Raw genomic sequence first — 20,055 nt, 5'->3', positions numbered from 1 at the left:
ACCCTGAACAAGTAGCTTGACCCTGTTTACCTCAGTTTCCCCAGCTGTAAAATGAGCCGGAGAAGGAGATGGCAAACCAGTCAAGAAAACCCCAAATGGGGTCGGAAAGAGTGAGATGGAACCCAAGGAACTGGACCATAGCCGCACCACGAGGTCCTGAGGGCTCGCCTGGGAGCGGTGGCAGTGTCGGAGGAAAAAGGGGGCGTGATGTGTGGAGGCCACACAGGCGAAGTTGCCAGGCCCGGGCTACAGCCCGGACGGGGCGGGAGAGGCCCGAGGCGGGTCCTGGGCCGATAGCCTCGGGGCCCGTCGGGGGCGTGCGGTGGTTTCTGTTCCGGACAGTTACCCCCCCGGACACGGGTCTGAGGGAGGCCGGCGGTGAGCCGGGTGACGGGCACACGAAAGGTGGGACCATCAGCACAGAGGCGGTGATTAAATCTGCGGCCGCGGATGAGGCCCCCATTCCCCACGAGGGCGGCCCACGGGCCTCCTTGGCGGCCCTGGCGGAGCTGCTTGGCTTGAGCTGAGGGTTTAACGAAGGCTCACTCGCTCGTCCACTTATTGGAAGGAGTGTTCACGCTGATGGGATCACGGGCCGATAAAAGGCTGAGAGCATCGCGCTCAGGAGCACCTGGGGGAGGTAAGCGGGAGCCGGGCGCGGGGGCGGGGCCTGGCTGGATGCGAGGGGCCGCGCGGCACGTGGGGGCGCCCGGCGGTGCAGAAGATGGCACTGCTCAGCGAGCGGCACTACCGGGAGGCGATCGAGGAGTGCCACAGCTACAACGCGCGCCTCTGCGCCGAGCGCCACCAGCGCCTGCCCTTCCTGGACGCGCAGACCGGCGTGGCCCAGACCGACAGCTCCATCTGGATGGAGAAGCATCACCGCGGGCCGGGGCGGGCGCCGGGGCAGTGGTACTCCTACCCCGCGCGCCGCTGGCAGAAGAAACGCCAGGCCTACCTGCTGGACGACCCCCTGCTCTCCTTCCCGGGCCCGCGGCCCGGCGCCCACGAGAGCCACAAGAAGGAGGGCCCGCCGGCGCAGGCCAGGGGCGGCCCCAAGGGCCCCGCGCGGGCTCACCACCCGAGGAAGCGGGCTGCCCAGGACCCCGGGGCTGGCGAGGAGCGCCCGGCGCCGCCGCGGCCCGCCAAAGGCCGCCCGAGGAAGCAGCCCAAGACCCGCGGCCAGGACGGGGACTGGGCGGAAGCCCGCCTGGAGGAGAAGCCCAAAGCCAAGGCCAGGCGGGCCAAGGGCAAAGCCAAGGCTAAAGGCGCCAGCGGCGGCGCCCAGTGAATGGTAAGGAGTTCTAGAGGCTTCCATGCCAGGGGGCGAAGGCTCCGCGGGCGGCGAGGGCGCGGGGCACAAGGGCGCTAAGGAAGCTCCCGGCAGCTTCCAGCGCGTCCTCCACCATCCTGATCGCTGGCCTGCGAGGCCGGCCCCGGGAGGCTCCTCGGCCTCTCCGCTAGCTCTGAAGAGCCCGCACTGGGAGCGCTTGGATCCGGCGCAAATGCTTCTGGATCGCCGGGGTGCTGGGGCTGGGGGGGCCTGCGGAGACCTCCCGGGCCCAGAGAAGGCCGCCAGCCCGAGGAGCTGCCTGCGCCCGGCCCGTCCCAGGGACTCGTCCTGCTCCCGCAGCTTCTCCGTCTGCTCTCCCTTCCCACCCTAAGCTTTCACCTGGCCTCGGCTTGTGCTCGGGCCGCGCCGAGGGGCTTCTGCCCCCGAACCTAGCCACTGGATCTCCACCTAGGGAAGGGGCCCAGACCGGCCGTTCCTTCTCTTTCTACCATATCCCTTCTTTTGACCCCTCCACAGTCTCCCCTCCACCTTCTCCCTCACCAAGACTCCAAGAAACTCCAGTTTTCCACACACAGTTCTTGTAACACAATAGAGCCTTATAAGCGGCGATGGGCTGAACGATGGTGATGGTGACTGCTCTTCTGTGACCATTGTGAAGCTACCTTGTGTGCTGTCTCAGCCCCTCCATGTGGAAGGGGCCCCACAGGGAACTGAAATCGCAATTTAAACCTGGCTGGTTGAAAGCAAAGGCTTCTGTTGTCAAAAGCATTCTTCTTGCAGCCTACTGACCTTAATTCTCCACCCCCCCCCCACCCAATGCACTAGTCTCTGTCTTGCTCTTGTTTTCCAGTTTCTCCCCTCCTTTCTCCCCTTTTGCAGCCTTAGGAAGGATTGTGGCATTGTTTGAGACTGCTCTCTTACTCTAGCTGGCCATTCTGAGTCTGTGTATATTTCTCAATCCAGTCCCAACCCCTCATCAAGGTGGAATATGTCTACTGCCCCTAGAAGAAATGGGCCCTGGCTTCTTAAAGTATGGCTGCTCTGCCTGTTTCTTACAGAAGGTTGAGTTGTAATCTCCATGCAGCTTTCTTTTTTCCCAGCTTTGCCTTACTCTCTTTCATAGAAGAACCAGGCAAAGAAGGATTTTCTTCCTTCCTTCCTTCCTTCCTTCCTTCCTTTTCTTCCTTCCTTCCTTCCTTCCTTTTTTCCTTTCTTCCTCCCTTCCTTTTTTTCCCTTCATTCCTTTTTTCTTCCTTCCTTCCTTCTTCCTTTACTTCCTTTGCTCCTTCCTTCCTTTCCTTCCTTTCCTTTTCCTTCCTTCCTTCCTTCCTTCCTTCCTTCCTTCCTTCCTTCCTTCCTTCCTTCCTTTCTTCCTTCCTTCCTTCCTTCCTTTTCTTCCTTCCTTCCTTCCTTCCTTTTCTTCCTTCCCTTCTTTCCTTTTCTTCCTTGCCTTCTTTCCTTTTCTTTCTTTTTTTGGTTTATTTTAAATACACATTGTTTTATGAATTATATTGGGAGAAAAAAATTAGAGCAAACAGGAAAAACCATGAGAGTGATTTAAAAAAAACATAAAAAAGAAGTGAACATAGCAAATCTTGATTTACATTTGATCTCCTTAGTTATTTCTCTGGTTGCAGATGGCATTTTCTGTCCAAAATTTATTGGGATCACTGAATTAATGAGAAGAACCAAGTCTTTCATAGTTGATCATCGCACATTCTTCCTGTTGTGTACACTGTATTCTTGGTTCTTCTTGTTCCTCCCATCATCACTTCATGTAAATCTTTCCAGGCCTTTCTATAATCAGCTTGTTCATCATTTTTTATAGAACAATAATATTCCGTTACCTTTATGTGCCATAATGTGTTCAGCCATTCCCCAATTGATGGATATCCATTCCGCAAAGGAGAATTTTCAAAGAGCATCTGAGAGGTGCTGAATAGACTAGGGAAACCTGGAGATCTCCCTGATCCCTTTCTACCTCTCTTCTTTCCTACTTTCCTTTCCTGTTCCTTCAGGAAGGGCTGCTAGTCTGACATGATGCCTTGGTTAACTTGGTGCTAGCTATATCCTGACTCCCGACAACCTGATTATTTGTAATCCATTCTCTTTCCTCAGTTTTCTTTCTTTTTGTTTGTTTGTTTTGCAGGGAGAAAAGTCATCCAAGAAGAGAGTACTTCCGAAGGAGATGTCAAAGAATGAGCCTATTCTATAACTACTCCAAGCCAAACTCCCCAATCCCCCTTATGTTCTTACTCTTCCTGACCTAGACATTTTAGTCCAAAAGTGAACTGGAATCCAGTAGGTCCCAATCCAATGTCCTAAAGTTCTTGGGTCAGAGGAGTCACTCGGACATCCCTCTTTTTCTCAGAGACTTGCTAGTAGCTGGTAAGGACTTATCTTCTGATTCTTCAGGCTTCTGCCAGTTGAGACTGGCAGTGGAGAGTTTTGAGGCTTGGAAGCAGGATCTGACAGTGCTGCTCTTTGGGGAACCCTGCTTCCTTGGACCTAACGAAGGACTTATCTCACTGTTGCATTGAAGTTGAGGTGTAACTTTTTTTTTTTTTTTTTTTTTAAGTTCTTGTATTCTAGACATTATTACAATAAATATTTTTTATGGGGGAACAAACTTCAGAGTTGCCTTCTTCAGTTGTTGACTGATGTTTAAAGGTAATGACAGATGTTTAAAGGTGACATTTTAACATCATTAAGTTACATTTAACTGGACATTCTTCCATTACATGTGGCATTCTATCTCCTATCTCTGGTTTTGAAATCTGTCCCCAGTTCCACTTGTTAGGATCCCTGATGGTATTCCCTCAAAGCTCAGTTCAAACACTTACCTGGCCTATCCTGATCCTGACTTTATATCAGTTTTATATATACTTCTGTATTATTGTCTCCTTTATAAAAGTAAACTATTTTGGAATACTATTGGTTCCACGAAATGATGAAAACAATAGTTTCAGAAAAAAACTTGGTAAGACTTATATGAACTGATGCAAAGTAAAATGAACAGAACTAGAACATTGTACACAGTAATAGCTATATTGTAAAGGGAAACATCTGTGTAAAACTTGGTAACTGATCAATACAATAAATCACCACAGCTCCAAAGGACAAGGACTCATGATGAGAAATGTTATCTCCTTCCAAAAAGAGAATTGAGGAACACAGGGTACAAAATGAAGGTTTCTTTTTTCCTTTTCATTTCTTTTTCTTTTTCATATTCCTGAACATGGCTAAAGCAGAAAAAAATAATGTTTTATGTGACTTTGTATGTATAACAAGTATCATATTTCTTGTATTCTTAATGGGTAGGGGAGAGGATGCATAGAGAGAGAGAACTTGGAACTGAAAATAAAAGTAAAATTTTAAAAATTAAATAAAAAAAGAATATAAACCCTTTGAAGGTAGGGATACTTTTGTCAACTTATCCCTTAGTACTTGGTGTCAGGTATTTAATAAGAGCTTAGTGATCGATTGAATTAATTTTATGTGTTTCTTTGAAAAACATGATGGTGAGACGGAAGGTCATGAGAAGTTATCATTTAAGAGTTATCTCCTCCAATAATGCTTAAGAGTCAGAATTTGTTGCTTGAAACCTCCAGACAGCCTCTGATGTTATCTAGTTTCTGAAGAATACATTTGCTCAACTATCCCTCCCGCAGAGAATTCAGGGGAAGTCCTCGATTATGTTCTCTGGCTGATGGTTGCTTCTGAAGAATTTTCTCTTTTCTCTGGACATTCTTGTCCTGGAGCAAATGCTGACCTTAGATGGAAGTGAATTCCAGTCATGATATTGATTTTTCTCTTCCATTGTATTATTTATAGTGTCAGGTCCCATTATTCAGTGGATGGGGAAGATTGAAGAGGTCCATTTATAGCAAGATCTCTCTCTATTGGCTAAGAAGCTACCTGTTACTTAGCCAGATGTGCTTATGAAGATTAGTTTAGGTTCCATTGGAACCACATATAATGGTCTTAAGGCTAGTGTGATTAAGATCAAGAAACCTTAATTTGTCCCCTGAGAGTAGCCCAGACAGTGGGGGCCTTTTTATACCACTGCTGGTTGTTTTCTACCTGGTGTTCCTCCAAACCTCAAGAGGCATTAGCAGATGTATCCTGTGGCTTTCATTGTGAATTCCTGCCTTTCTGTACCATTGAAGCGCAGTGATCCTTGAGATACCTGGCCTAGCCGTTCTTGTTTAGAGATGACAACCTTTAGGTTTCCGCAGAAACTTGGATTTCTTTTTTGTCTTTCAACCCCTATGGGTCCAGTAAAAAGGTAAACTCTGAAGTTTTTAGCAAATCCTTAAAAGCAAAACCCATACATTTGTGCTTAAGTCAAAAAATTGTGAATAATCTTTAAATGAAAATCCAAAATAATAGTTGTAACTCTAGCATAGTAAGAAAGATATAAAAAAACAAGCACTTATTAAGTGCTTACTGCAGGCAGCAAGGTAGTACAATGGACAGAGTGCTGGGTCTAGAGTTAGTTGTACCCATCTTTGTGAGTTCAAACCCAGTCTCAGACACTTCCTAGCTATGTGACCCTGGGTGAATCACGTAACTATATATGCCAGTATTTTTGCTAAAAAAAAAAAAAAAAGAAAAAAGAAATTCTCAAATGAGGTCATAAAATTGGACACACATGGAAAATGACAAAAACAGTCAAAAAAAAAAAGTGATGGGCATTGTGCTGAGCACTTTACAAATATTTTACCTGATCTTTGTAATAATACTGGAAGATAGATTAGGATCCTTATTTTACAGTTGAAGAAACTGAGATAGATTAAATGATTTACATAGGGTCACATAGCTAGTGAGGGTTTAGGCTGGATTTGAACTCAGGTTTTCCTCACCCTAGACTGACAGCTCTACCTATCATGCTATTTGGATGGCCCCTCATACAGAGAATTAGTCATTCTTTCTGTAGCTTGGACAAAGCTTTGTCCTTATGACTCTTATTTGTCATTTATTTAAAAAAAAAAAAGTGACAGTTTTGCTGTGAGTACAATCAGTCCTTGAAAGGAGAATATAAAATATCTTATCACTTCTAGGCCATCAGCCTAGTTAATACATACTAGGAAAAACAAGTGAATGAATACTGTTATTCAGATTATGATATGCAGTTAGATGGACAACTTACTGAGTCAAATAAGAATGTAGCTATGTTGCAGATCTTTTGATTTCTTCATTGTTTGTTTGTTCATCATTCTCTAAAAGGACCAAAATGATTTTACTATGTTCTGCTCAAAGTACAGTATGCCCAGATGTGAATGATCAGACAATCTCAGAAGGCTATACCAAAGTGGGGCACAAAGAGTCCAAATGAACATTTGGAATGGAGATATCCCTAAATTTGTGCATATCACATTTCTTTTGAGCTGCTTTACTCATAGATTACAGTGTCTTATTTGATATGGGGTGTCATGCTGCATGGTCCTATGCCAGTATCTCCCCTGTCAGCCTACCACTGTCATGCCAGGAAAATTAATTACTTCCATTTGAATTTCTTAGGAGGATCATCTGGCAGAGTAAGATACCAGAACTGAGATCCTTTCTTGAGCTAAACTGCCAAGCATCCCAATTTTATTAACAGAGAACACAACTCTTGTTAGGTCAGTCACATTATTCAAATGCCAAATGTACAATTGCCCAAAAAAAATATTTTGTGAGGAACTCACACAGAGCAAGTGCTCACAAGGTGGTCAGAAAAAGCGATGCTAGGACACTTAAGGTCTCTCTTAAGAACTTTAGAATTGATTGTATGACATGGGAGACACTGACACAAGACCACCCAGGATGGCGTTCCCCCATCAGAGAAGATACTGTGCTCTATGAGCAAAGTAGAATTGAATTAGCTCAGAAGAAACACAAAATGTATAATGGTAGAGAAACCACCCCAAATACTGATAGGGATTTATTTGTGCCCGACTTGTGGCAGAATATTCTGAGCTTGTATTGATCATGATCAGCCATTGTTAGACACATTGTAATGCGAATCTAACATAGTGATGTCATTTTGGTCCTCTTCAAGAATGAAGCGCGAAGACCAACCATGTTACACAATTTCAAAGTTGTTCTTCTTGTATTGCTTCTTCTGAATATTTTGTTAATATCGTACATACTACATACCCCATAATTAATAGAAAAAAGAATGATGAATTCAGAATTAGAGGATCTGAATTAAAATCCCAACTTTACCACATACACTCTATTTCAAAGTTTCTTAGACTGTGGGTTACTATTGGACAGAGAACTAAACTTAGTATCATGAAGAACCTGGTTTAAATGCTACTTCAAGATGTGCTAGAGCCATAGAGCAAAGCTTCTTAAACTATGGGTTAGAACCCCATGTGGGATTGCATAAATGAATGTGGGGATAATAAAAAATTTGGTAACCATAAAAGGTTTTTAAATGCATTGACCAAAAATTAATTCAAAATCAAACATGTAATGAGTTCGAGGTGTTTGTTTCTTAGTGCTTGCCCATGTTTCCTTTTTTCTGAACACATGTACCACATATGTACATATACATCTTGGTTCAGATTCAAGATGGGGTCATGTAAACATTTCTCCAATAAAAAGGAGTTAGATGGCTACTAAGGTCCCTGTTCTCCCTAAATCTAGGGCCCAATGGCCACAGCAAAATATAGAAGTATATATGAGTCTGAAGTTAGAAAACTTGTCTTTGAATTCTACTTTTGGTAATTACTACCTGTGTAACATCGCATCAGTCATTTAATTTCTCAAGCTTCATTTCCCATATCCATAAAATGAAAAGACTGGACTAATTGGCTTTTAAAGCCCTTTTCAGTTCTAGTTCTATGATCCAATGAAAGAGTTTTGTTATTGTTGTTGTTGTTGTTTTTTGTTTGTTGTTTTGAGGCAATTGGGGTTAAGTGATTTACCTAGGATCACATAGCTAGTAAGTATTAAGTGTTAGAGGCTGAATTTGAATTCAGGTTCTCCTGACTTCAGAGCTGCTACTCTAACCACTGCATTATCTAGCTGCCCCAAGAGAATTCCTGGATCATATGTTATCCTCAGTCCTACCTAGTGTTTTGTTGTTGTTAATTCATTCAGTCATGTCTGACTCTTTGAGACCTCATGAACTATAATATTCTTCCCAAAGCTTGCCCAAGTTCAACTTCATTGTTTCCATGACACTATCCACCTCATCTTCTGCCTTCTCCTTTTTCTTTTAGCCTTTTTTTTTTCATCATCAGGGTCTTTCTCTGATGATCACCTTTTCTCATTATGTGGTCAAAATATGTAAGCTTCAGCTTCAGTGTTTGATCTTCCAATAAATAGGCTGCATTAATTTTTCAGCTATTGATTAATTCCATCTCCTTTCTATCCAAAATTCTTCTCCATCATCACAATGTGAAAAGGTCAACTTTCAAACTCAGCTTTCTGTTACAATACAACTCTCACAGCTTTCTCACAGGAAAAACCATGGCTTTGACTATGCAGACCTTTGTGACCACCTGTGGCCTCTGCTTTTTAGTCTGTTGTCCAGATTTGTCATAGCTTTCCTTCTAAGGAGAAAGGATCAAAAACAATACTGCCTAATGAGGAGGCAATGGGGTACATATGGAAGTATCTTTATGCAATGCAATGATAAATCTGTAATCAGAGAACTGGCAACCTTGTTTTATCTAGGCCCTCATTTTTCTCATCCTTAAAATGAGAGGGTTAGACTAGTTGACCTGAGAGTCTGTTCCAACTTGGAATTGTCTATATGAATAATGGTTGACTGAGAGTTCATTTTCTTATATTTTCTAGTATAAATGCAATATCACATTCTTTGCTTGATAAGCTGCATTCTACTCTTTATATATTTTATAAGTAATCTTATCAAGTTCATAACATACAAAGTTCTCATTGTTAATTCAATTCAATGAAATTTTATTAACTACCTAAAATAAATCTATGTGCCAGGCAATGTATTTGATCTTGGTATGCAGAGGTAAGAATAAAATTGATCTTGCTTTCAAGGACGTTTAATTTGGGAAGGAAAGAAAGGAAGCAAACACCAATTGGATAAAACATGTATGCAAATACAACCAATACAAATTCAGTCTGATTCAATTTAATAAACATGGATTAAGCCCCTACTGTGTGTGAGGTACTGTGCTATGCAGCTGGGGGTGCAAAAAGAGGCAAAAGATAACCCCTGTTCTTAAGGAGCTTACAATCTATAAGTTAAAAAAAAAAAAAAAAGGTTAAGTTGAGGAGAAAAGAGAAAATTAAAAACTAGAGAGACCCAGGGAAGGCAGCCAGCTTTATTTCATAAACTATCTTTCAACCAAGCTAGACTCCTGTGTATTTTCCAAACTGGAAATTTCACTGTGTATCTGCTAAACTGGCCCATATATTTGGGGTGGACTCTCCTCCTCTCTGCTCTTCAGGGCTCATCTTCTTTCTGAAGACTTCCTTGACTCTATTTTTTTCATGTACTTACCTTATTTTTAATCTTCTCTGTTTATTAGAAATAAGATATTGTAGTGGAATTAGTGAATAGGCCTTTGGACTTGGAGTCAAGAGATAGTTCTACCTCTGATACTGTGTGAACCTGAGTAAGTCATTTATATTTTGGGGGAAGACAATTGAGTTCTTTTTGTGACTTGCCCCAGGTCACATAGCTGGTATTTTTCTGAGGTCATATTTGAATTCAAGTCCTCCTGACTCCAGAGCTGGTGCTCCATCAACTGAGCCAGCTAGCTGTAGGTTGAGTAAATCATTTAACCTCTATTTTTATTAAACAACTCCTTACGATTTATCTTCCAGGTCAATAGGTTCCATATTTTTTTAATCAAGCATTGTCAGATGTAAAAAAAATTTGAAAGCACACATCACCAATGTACATGTTTAGATTTTATATATTGTATTAACATTCTACTGAACTCATAATTATGTTGTGAAGCACTGAATAAAGTCCTGCACAGGGAGTTAGATATGAATTCAAATCAGGTCTCTAATACTTATTGCTCTTTGATACTGGGCAAGCCAGCATCACAACTTTTGTCTTCCTCAGTTTCTTCATCTGTAAAAAGGGGATAATTACTTGCCAGCATTACTGTGAGGATCACATGAGATAAAGATTATAAAAGTATTTAGCATAGTACATGGCACATAGTAAGTGATATATAAATGACAGCAGTAGTAATTGTTAGTATTACATCCCTACTTAGGACATTACAATCTCCTGGAATAGAATTATAATCACTCAGATCACTTATCATTCAAAGGAGTCTGGACTGTCTATTCACATAGGAAAAACAAAGTAGATTAAAATTTGCCTTTTGCCCATATTTTAATATGCATTTGGATGGACTCTATATCTTATTCCAGCAGTATGTATATTTGGGGTAAAAGTACAGATGATTGTTGAACTGGGCCCAGAATTAAAAAGGAGGATAGTAGACTGAATTGTTTTCAGGAAATTGCAGAGCTCTTTTAATGAGCCCAAAACTTTCCATAGAAGGACTGACTCATTTTTTCAATACTAACATTTTGAGAGTTTTGCTATATGAATGTAAGACAGGGAATATCACAACTTTTAATAAACTCAAAATGTATGGGTAGGGGAGAATTAATTGGAGGGTAAAGGAGGTTAAAGAATGTCAATCCCTCCTCCTCAAAGTGGGGACCTTTTCAATTGTGCCTTTGTATTCCTAGTGCCTTATACATAATAGGAGTTTAATATCATTTGTTGGGTTAATTTGGAGAGTGAATTGAAGCAAAATAAAAATTCTGAAAGGTAGCTTGTGGAGGACAGAAGATATTGGGGGACTCTGAGAAAAGTATACTTGAAGTAAAGATACTTACAGCAGGGTGTTAACTCCGTGGGATTGATGAGATGATGGTTCTCGAGTTCACATATACTTAGTGCTTAGTATGGTGATGTAATGGTTCTCTAGTTCACACATACTTAGTGTGCTGTGATGATGTGATATTTTTTCTTTTTAGAGTCTAAAGTCTTTATTGTCTCTTTCACAGTCTGTTCACTCTGATTGTATCCCCAGTTCTCTCAGCCCTTAAATATCCTATTACAATTATAGCATACTGAATGCATATGCCAACTACAGTGATTATATCATTATATCATACTAGATATATGTGAGCTAGAGAATCATCATCTCATCAATCACACTGAATTAACACCCTGCTGTAAGTATCCTTGCTTCAAGTATACATTTCTCAGAGTTCCCCAATATCTGTGGTCCTCTACAGCGGCTGAACAGGTAATAATAATTAAATCTAAGAGTCTAATGCTTAGGTTACATAAAGAAAATATAAATAAGGGACAATAGGAACCAGAATGGAGCTTTGGATGACACCCATAGAAATAAACCAAGATAACCCTCTCTTCTGAGTCCTTAACTTACAATTATCTATTCAAAATGAAATTGCTGACCAGCATTTGTGAAAAAATAACATATTCCCCCCTACATATACACACAATTACCTTAAAAATGACCTGGAAATTTTCTCTCGTATCTTTCTTAAAGTTTGAAGGCTGTAATACATATTTTTACTTGTCATCTCTTTCCCTGAAGATGGATAGTGTCTTCCTTCATATATCTAAGTCTTTCCATGTTTTTCTAAATCAACCAGATCATCATTTCCTATTTTTAATTCTTTATATTTTGTTTTATTACTCCTGATTTTCTTATAACTTCTCTGGCTTCCCTTACCGTTGTAATTCTTAAGAAATCATTTTTTCCCTTATGATGCCTTAAGATTATTCTTTAAGATTTCCTTAAGAGGGGAGGATTCTGGGAATATGGTGGAGTAGGCCAGTAAATTTCAAACTCTCCAGATTTTCCCCACAAATAGAGCAAATTTGCACCTCAGAATGAACAGAGACTAATAAAAAATGAAAAAGACTTGGGGCAAAACAAGGATTCTCCTGGTACAATCCAAGAAGATATGAAGAAAGATGGGGCTGGGAATTAACCTATCTGAAGTGCAAACACCTCCAGGTCATCTCTGCAGAAACACCAAGTGGGGGACCCCTGGGGCTGTCTGGGGGTGGCTGGAGCCTGGGCAGGAACCACAGAGACTTTCACCTCCCTTTTGTAGGTTAAGTCAGTGTCTGAGAGCTGAAAGAAGGAGTGAACCCCAGCTGATTAGAAACACCAGGCCCAGTTGTGCTGCAGGGATGGCGACCCTGAGTGAGAAGGAACCTGCACCCAGTGAGTATAGAAGCAACAGAGCAGGGACTCTGTTGCTGTGGGCTCCTGCTGGAGGATGGAGCTCTTGGTTTGGGGCTCCTGGTCAGAGGGGAGAGCTGAGGGGAAGCCTGAGGAACAATTCCCCACTCCATGATTAGAGGTGCTTACATGAATACCTCTTATTTAAAAAAATAAAAGAACCAGCAAAGAAGATAGAACCCCACCATTGAAATATATTATGGAAACAGGGAAGACTGGGGTTCATCTTCAGAGAAGGACATTTTAGTTAAAAAAAACTTCTACCCCAAAGAGAACGTCCAGAAAGAATTTATAGAAAAATTAAGAAAAGAATTTAAAAATCAAATGAGAAACATTTGTAAGATAAGTAACCCTAAAAAGTAAAATAAAAACCATCCAAGAAAAACAAGATTATTAAAAAAAAAAAAAAAGTCAATCAACTAGAAAAGGAGGTACAGGGTCTCAAAGATGAAAATAATTCTTTGAAAATTAGAATTGAGCAAGGGGAAGTCAGTGAAGTTTAAAGGCCAAGAAATAACAAAGCAGGTTTTAAAGAATGAGAAAATAGAACAGAATGTGAAACATAAGAAAAATGACAGATTTGGAGAACAGATCAAGAAGAGAAAATATAAGAATAATTGGAATGCCATAAAGTCATAACCAAAAAGAGACCCTTGACACAATTACACAGGAAATAATCCAAGAAAATTGTCCTGGAGTAATAGGACATAAGGGCAAAGTAGAAATAGAAAAAATACACCAATCACCACCTCAAAGAGATCCTTTGTGGAAAATACACAGGAACATTATTGCCAAATTTTGAAACCCCCAGATCAAAGAGAAAATTTTGCAAGAAAGAAGAATAAAGCAATTCAAATATGTTGTAGCAGCATTGTACAAGACTTATCAAGAGCTACAATAAAAGATGACAGATCCTGGAATCATATCTATCAACAATCAAAAGAACTAGGCCTGAAGCCAAAAAATATCATATCCAGAAAAATTATCTATAATTTTGAATGAGAGAAAGTGAACATTCAAATACTTACAGATTTTCAGAACTTTCTATCAACAAAATCCTAACTTAACAGAAAATTTTAACATTTAAGAGCCAATATCAAAGCTCAATTCTAAGAAATTCAACATAGACAAACTATTTAAACATGGACAAATTGTTGTTTTTTTTTTTTTTTTTTTAACATGGAAAATGTATATTATATGTTTAAGATCCATATCAACAAAAGGTAGCTCAAAAGAAAGATTGGCAGAGTTAAGGTAAAAATAATAATCATGTGTATGTGTCTCTCTTCAACAATGAGATGATTCAAAACCATTCCACTTGTTTAGTGAGGAAAAGAGCCATCTACACCCAGAGAGAAGCCTGTGGGAACTGAGTGTGCACCATAATATAGCATTTCCACCTTTTTTTGTTGTCTGCTTGCATTTTATTTTGCTTCTCTTTTCTTTTCTGGTTTGATTTGATTTTTCTTGTGCTGCAAGATAATTGTATAAATATGTATACACACATTGGATTTAACAAATATTTCTACCATGTTTAACATATAATGGACTACTCGCCATCTGGGGAAGCGTGTGAGGGAAGGGAAAAAATTGGAACACAGGGTTTTGCAAGGGTTAATGTTGAAGAATTATCCACGCATTTGTTTTGAAAAATAAAAAGTTTTAATAAAGAGAAAAAAAATTACTAGTTATATTATAAAAATGAGGTGCAGAGGAAGAATAGACACAGAAGCATGAGGGGGGGGCTCATAGTTCTGAAAACCTACTCACATTGGGAATGGGTTTAATAGGCAATACTACATAGGTACTATGAAGGGTATAGCACCCTCCAAAATCAATAAAGAAATAAGGAGGGAGGGGCAGCTAGATGGCACAGTGGGTAGAGCACCAGCCCTGAATCAGGAGGACCTGAGTTCAAATCTGACCTCAGACACTTAACACTTCCTAGCTGTGTGACCCTGGGCAAGTCAATCTCAATTGTCTCAGCCAAAAAAAGAAGAAGAAGAAGAAATAAGGACAGAGAAAGAGAGGGATGAGGGAAGAAGATAAGGGAAGGATCATTGAATGGGGGGAGGTTAAGTAATAGAAAGGCAAGTTATGGAGCAGAATTTAATTAAAGCATCAGGAGGAATAGGAAAGACGTGTGTGTGTGTGTGTGTGTGTGTGTGTGAGTATGTATATGTATGTGTATATATCAACATATATCTCCATAAATATGTCTTTTCTTAACTGTAGTTTGGGGTTGGCAGGGGTAGGGGGAAAATGAATGAAGTAAATAAGGTTCGCAACAGAGAACCAAAGAACAATTTACAAGGAAGTTAAAAAAAAGGGGGGGAGGGACACTCATGAATATAATTTCTTCTATTAACATATATACTTTCTTGATCTGGTAATTTGTTGTTATATATTTTGAATCCTTCCTGATCTGATATTTCCTCAAGATTCCATATCTCATTTTCCAGTTGATTGATTTTTTTTTTTTCATAATCTTGTTTTTCTTGGATTGTCCTTTAAATAATTTTTCTTCAATCTGTTTTATTTGATTTTTAAAATCTTTTTTTGAGTTCTATGAATTCTGTTTGGCCAGATGACCATTTGATGTGTTACCTTGGGGGTAGGAGACGCTTTTTTTTAACTTCAGTATTCTTCTCTGAAAATGAACCCTGATTTTTTTCTATTCCCATAGTAACTATTTGTGGTTGCATTCTTTTTTCTTTGCTTACTCTTTTTTTTTTTTTTTTCATTTATAGTAAATTTTTCTATGCGTAATCACCTCAAGTCCTAAGGGGGATGTTGCTTCTGACCTCAGGTCCTCCTTCTGTTCTCTCCTCTGGTCTGGAACCTGAAACCAAGAACTCTACCCTTTCCTGCCCCATTTCTACACTCAGCTGGAATGTGCTGGTTCCTTCTCATCCAGGCCTCCATCTCTGCAGCATAGATGGAACTGGTAAACCCTTGTCAACAGAGATTCCCTCATTCAGGACTTCTTAAATTTTTTCCATTTGTAACCCCTTTATGCTCAAGACATTTTTATGCAGCTCTGGGATATCAGTATATAAAAACAGGTATACAAATAAAATATTTACTGATAATAAATCCATAAGGAAATTTATTTTAAAATAATTCTTTGGTATATATAATATATATATATATATATATATTTTTACTATTTATTAAAATTGACAAATTTGCATACTAATAAGATGGATGTGCTTATTTATTTTTACATAGGAATTAAATATTGGCACAATATTTGTTACCTTTTACTGTTTTCCAAGATTTCCAAATTTTTCCAAAATTTCCAAAATTTTCCAGATCCCCCCCTTCCCCCCTATTCACTTATATATCTGAAACTACAGTTTAAAAAACTTGGCCTTCAATCTTTCCTAGCTTAGACTCTTGACTCCTCATACTGTCCAGAAGGTAAAAATTTCTATGCCTGGGGCAATTCAGCTAGCCACAGGGCTCACCTGTTGCTATTTCAGTAGAACTAGCCTGGAGGTACTTATATTTTACTCAAGTCAAACATCAGATCTTTCTATGGATCTTCTTAGTGTTGTCCCACTGGACCACTGTTCTGTTCCAACTCTTGTTTTATTTTTTATTTTTTTACTGAGGAACTATTTTGTCCTATTTGTGAAGGAAATCTTGAGAGCTTGAAATTTTTTGACCCACTCTGCCATCTTTCCAGAATCCTCTACAATTTGTCATTTCCTACAACATAGTTATTCCAACACAATCACATCCTATCTGTGAAAGATTTTTTTTCTTCAACTTTCTGTATTCCTTCTTCTCTTGAAAACATTCATTTTATTTATATGAAAATATTTTCATTTAAGACAAATTGAAATTATTCATTTTACACTTTAACAATGCCCTTGACTTATAATTTAAGGTCCAATACTACTGAATCTTTTTCCTTTACAACTTTTCTCCTAGTTTCTTTTAAATTCTTGAACTTTTGGTCCTCCAAATGAACTTTGTCATTATTTTTTATTACTCAGTGAAATAATTTTTTAGCAAATTAACTGGAATGACACTGAATAAATTAGATTACTTAGATAAAATAGAGTTAAAGGGGACTATAGATGTGAAATATTAAATGAACTTTTAGATTAAATTTATTTTACATTGTTATAAGAACTCTGTCACAGTGAGAGCAATCTATACTGTAATATAAAAACAAAACTTCAATAAAACTGAGAAAAGAAGAGACAGCTAGGCAGTTCAGTACATAGAGCACTGATCCTGAAGACAGGAGAATCTGAGTTCAAATCTAACCTTAACATACTGTGTGACCTTGGGTAAGTCACTTAAGTCTGATTGCTTTGCTGCCTCCCTTCCCCCCCCCAAAAGAAGGAAAGCATTTGTTGGATTTATTATTATTTCTCATAAACATTTATGGCTTAAGTCTGTCTTTATATTGCTGAATCTCCCTTTTTGGGGGCTCAAAGATGCAACGGGAGCTACATAGGAGAGAGATCTTTTCTTACACCAGACTAAGAATCCAACCTTCAGCCTATTTTTAGAGAGATGTGCTTTCTTACCGGGTGCATAAATACAGATTATTTTATTATTACTTTGCTAAGTGCAGACTTGGGCAACTAGGTGGCACAATGGATAAAATTCTGGAGTCGAAAGGAACAAATCAAATGCAGCCTCAAACATTTACTGGCTTTGTGATGCTGGGTAAGTCACTAAACCCTGTCTGCCTCAAGTTTCCTCATCTGTAAAATGAGTTGGGGAAGGAAATGACAAACCACTACAATATCTGCCAAGAAAACACCCAATGGGATTGTGAAGAGTTGTATATGATAGAAATGCTCAACAAAAACAAAATGCAGACTTACAAATGTAGACCCTATTTTATAAATCTGACTCATAGGCAAGAGCCAAGGTTATATCTCCAAAAACAAAGCACAGATTTAGAGCATAGATATAGCCTAAAATAAATTTAAACAAGTTCATTGAAATATCTTTCTAAAGAAGATGATGAGGGTGATAACACTGCCAGTGGAAAGATAGTGTTAGGTAGGATAGGATGCTGGGAAGGGAATGTGTTATATAATGCTTATTATGTGCCAGGCTCTATATTAAATGCTTAAAAAATTAATTCATTTGATTGCCAAGACATCCCTGAAAAGTAGGTGCTGTTTTCCTCAGTTTCCTTTCCCCTGAAAGAAATTATTATTAATAACCAATGATTTGGGAAAATTCAGATTTGCTCCCCTCCCCCCCCCCCCCCCCCCCTTTTTTTATCATCCTCATTTCAAGATCTGTCTCTGAATGAGGAACTAATCCTCTCCATCCAACTCCACCCAACTTTACAAGCAATCTCTAGTCTAAGGAGAATTCCATTCTATCAAGCTTGGGTGGAGATAGATCCTTCAGTCTAGATTGCCCTGGGCTAAGAGGTGGTCTGGTTATGTGAATAAGCTCAGTCCAAAAGTGATTTGATGTCATTCTCAGCCCCTTATTGGAGTGACCTCACTTTTCTTTGTAAAGCCGCCTCTCATTAATTATTTAAATAGTATTTTATTTTTTCCAAATACAGCAAAGAGTTTTCAGCATTCACCTTTGCAAAATCTTGTATTCTAATTTTTTTTCCCTTTCTTCCCCTTTTCCCCCTCCCCAAGATAGCCAAGCAATCTGATATAGGTTTAAATATGTGCAACTCTTCTTAACATATTTCCATTTTTGTCATATTGCACAAGAAAAACCAGATCAAAAGGCAAAAAACATGACAAAGAAAAAAAAAAAAAAACCAAGCAAACAACAACAAAGGTAAAAATACTATGCTTTGATGCACATTCAGTCTCTGTAGTTTTCTCTCTGGATGTGGATAACATTTTCCATCACAAAATCTCATCTCATTAATTGTTAACCAATCAAAGTTAATTCAAGGAATATTCTTTTCCAAAAAGGCGTATAAGCTATGAGCCTGCCACCAAGTACATGTGTTACATAAATGCTTATTCCATTTCTTTTCTATCTCCCCCCATATCTCGTGATTTTCACTACATCCTTGTGAATTAAATTCTACGGGTGGTATTTTACAGATGAGGAAACAGACTTAACTGAGAGGTGAAGTGACTCTCCAGAGTTACACAAGTAGTAATTTAATTTACATAAGTAGTAACAACCGGTATAAGTAGTAGCCACCTTGAACATATATTCAAGGTGGTATTCAAACCCAAGGCTTTGTGATTCTGAAGTCCAGAGCTATGTGCTAAGGTTACTGTGGATAAGATTAACTTGGCCCTGTGGGATAAGTATATTGTATGTGGCAGTGTGGAATTCTGTATCATGGGATATTATCTGACTCCAGGTAAGACAAGGTAAGACTCTAAGGCAATAATCAGCTGTATTTCTGTATGTTGTTGTCCCACTGATTTCATTTGTTGTCTGACTCTCTGTAAAATCTATCGAGGGTTTTCTTGGCAAAGATTCTGGAATATTTTCTGTTTCCTTCTCTAGTTCTTTTTTACAGTTCAGGAAACTGAGGCAAATCAGGTTTTCCCAGGTCACACAGATAGAATCTGAATCTGGATTTGAACTCATCTTCCTGACTCCAGGCCTGGTACTTTATGAACTGTGCTACCTAAGTAATTGTATTTATATATAACTGCGATTTATTACATGTCAGAGAGCAAGTAATTCACAATATTTTGTTTATACAAATACAATCATATAATGTTTTAAATGTCTGGCTAAAAGCCTAATTAGCTTTATTTCCAGATTTCTAGCTTGCTTAGTGTCTGAGGTTGTTATACTTTTTTTTTCCTAATGGAGGAAGGGAATATTTATCACTTTATTAAGTACAAAAAATGCTATTTTGAAAGTCAGTTTTGAAACCGAGTACAAAATTTTAGAAGTAAAGTCCTCAAGGGATTTCAAATGAATTTACTCTTTCCTCAGAAGACTGGTCTGTGGTGATAGCTTTATGGAGCTCTCACAGCATTCCTTCAGTATGCTTGTTATAATTTCCTTGTTGCTAAGCTAAAAAAACAGGTGTCTAGACAGTTTGCTTTGCATAAGGGTAGAATTTCTTTTTTCTTTTTTATAGATGTCTTTTATTTTTTTCATTAGATCATTTCTGGTCATAACATCTCCTCATTTCCAGCCAATACCTCCCCAATAACAACAAAAATAACCAGACAATGTTTGTATATGCGTGTATAAATATATATATGTTTTATATAGAGATAGTATATATGTATATATATATATAGTTTATATATGCATATATGTATGTACACATACATATTATACTTATGTATACTCACACATACATACACATATTTTCCCCCCACAGTCTGCATCCATCTTTCAGGTCTCTACTGAAAGGCAGATCAGGGGCAGCTATCTACAGATATATACAGCATGAACATATTCTCAGAAAGCACTAGTCATAAAGGAGATTAGGAATGATCACTTGAGAAAGATGCTATCAGAATTGTATATTAATCTAGCTCTTTTATTTAACAGATGAGGGAACTGAGGCCCAGAGAGGTTAAGTGATTTGCCTAGAAT

The 20,055-nt window shown here is 39.1% G+C and overlaps 1 pseudogene; it reads left to right on the top strand.

Annotated features, from left to right (window-relative positions):
- Nucleotides 1-677: 677 nt before the first annotated feature.
- On the top strand, nt 678-3,969 carry LOC116421133 (annotated as a pseudogene).
- The last annotated feature ends 16,086 nt before the right edge of the window (nt 3,970-20,055 follow it).

This window comes from Sarcophilus harrisii, chromosome 2 (genome assembly GCF_902635505.1).
Source record: "Sarcophilus harrisii chromosome 2, mSarHar1.11, whole genome shotgun sequence".
Taxonomy (NCBI): Eukaryota; Metazoa; Chordata; class Mammalia; order Dasyuromorphia; family Dasyuridae; genus Sarcophilus; species Sarcophilus harrisii.
The sequence above is the reverse complement of the archived record's forward strand: the minus strand, read 5'-3'. Positions and strand labels throughout refer to the sequence as shown.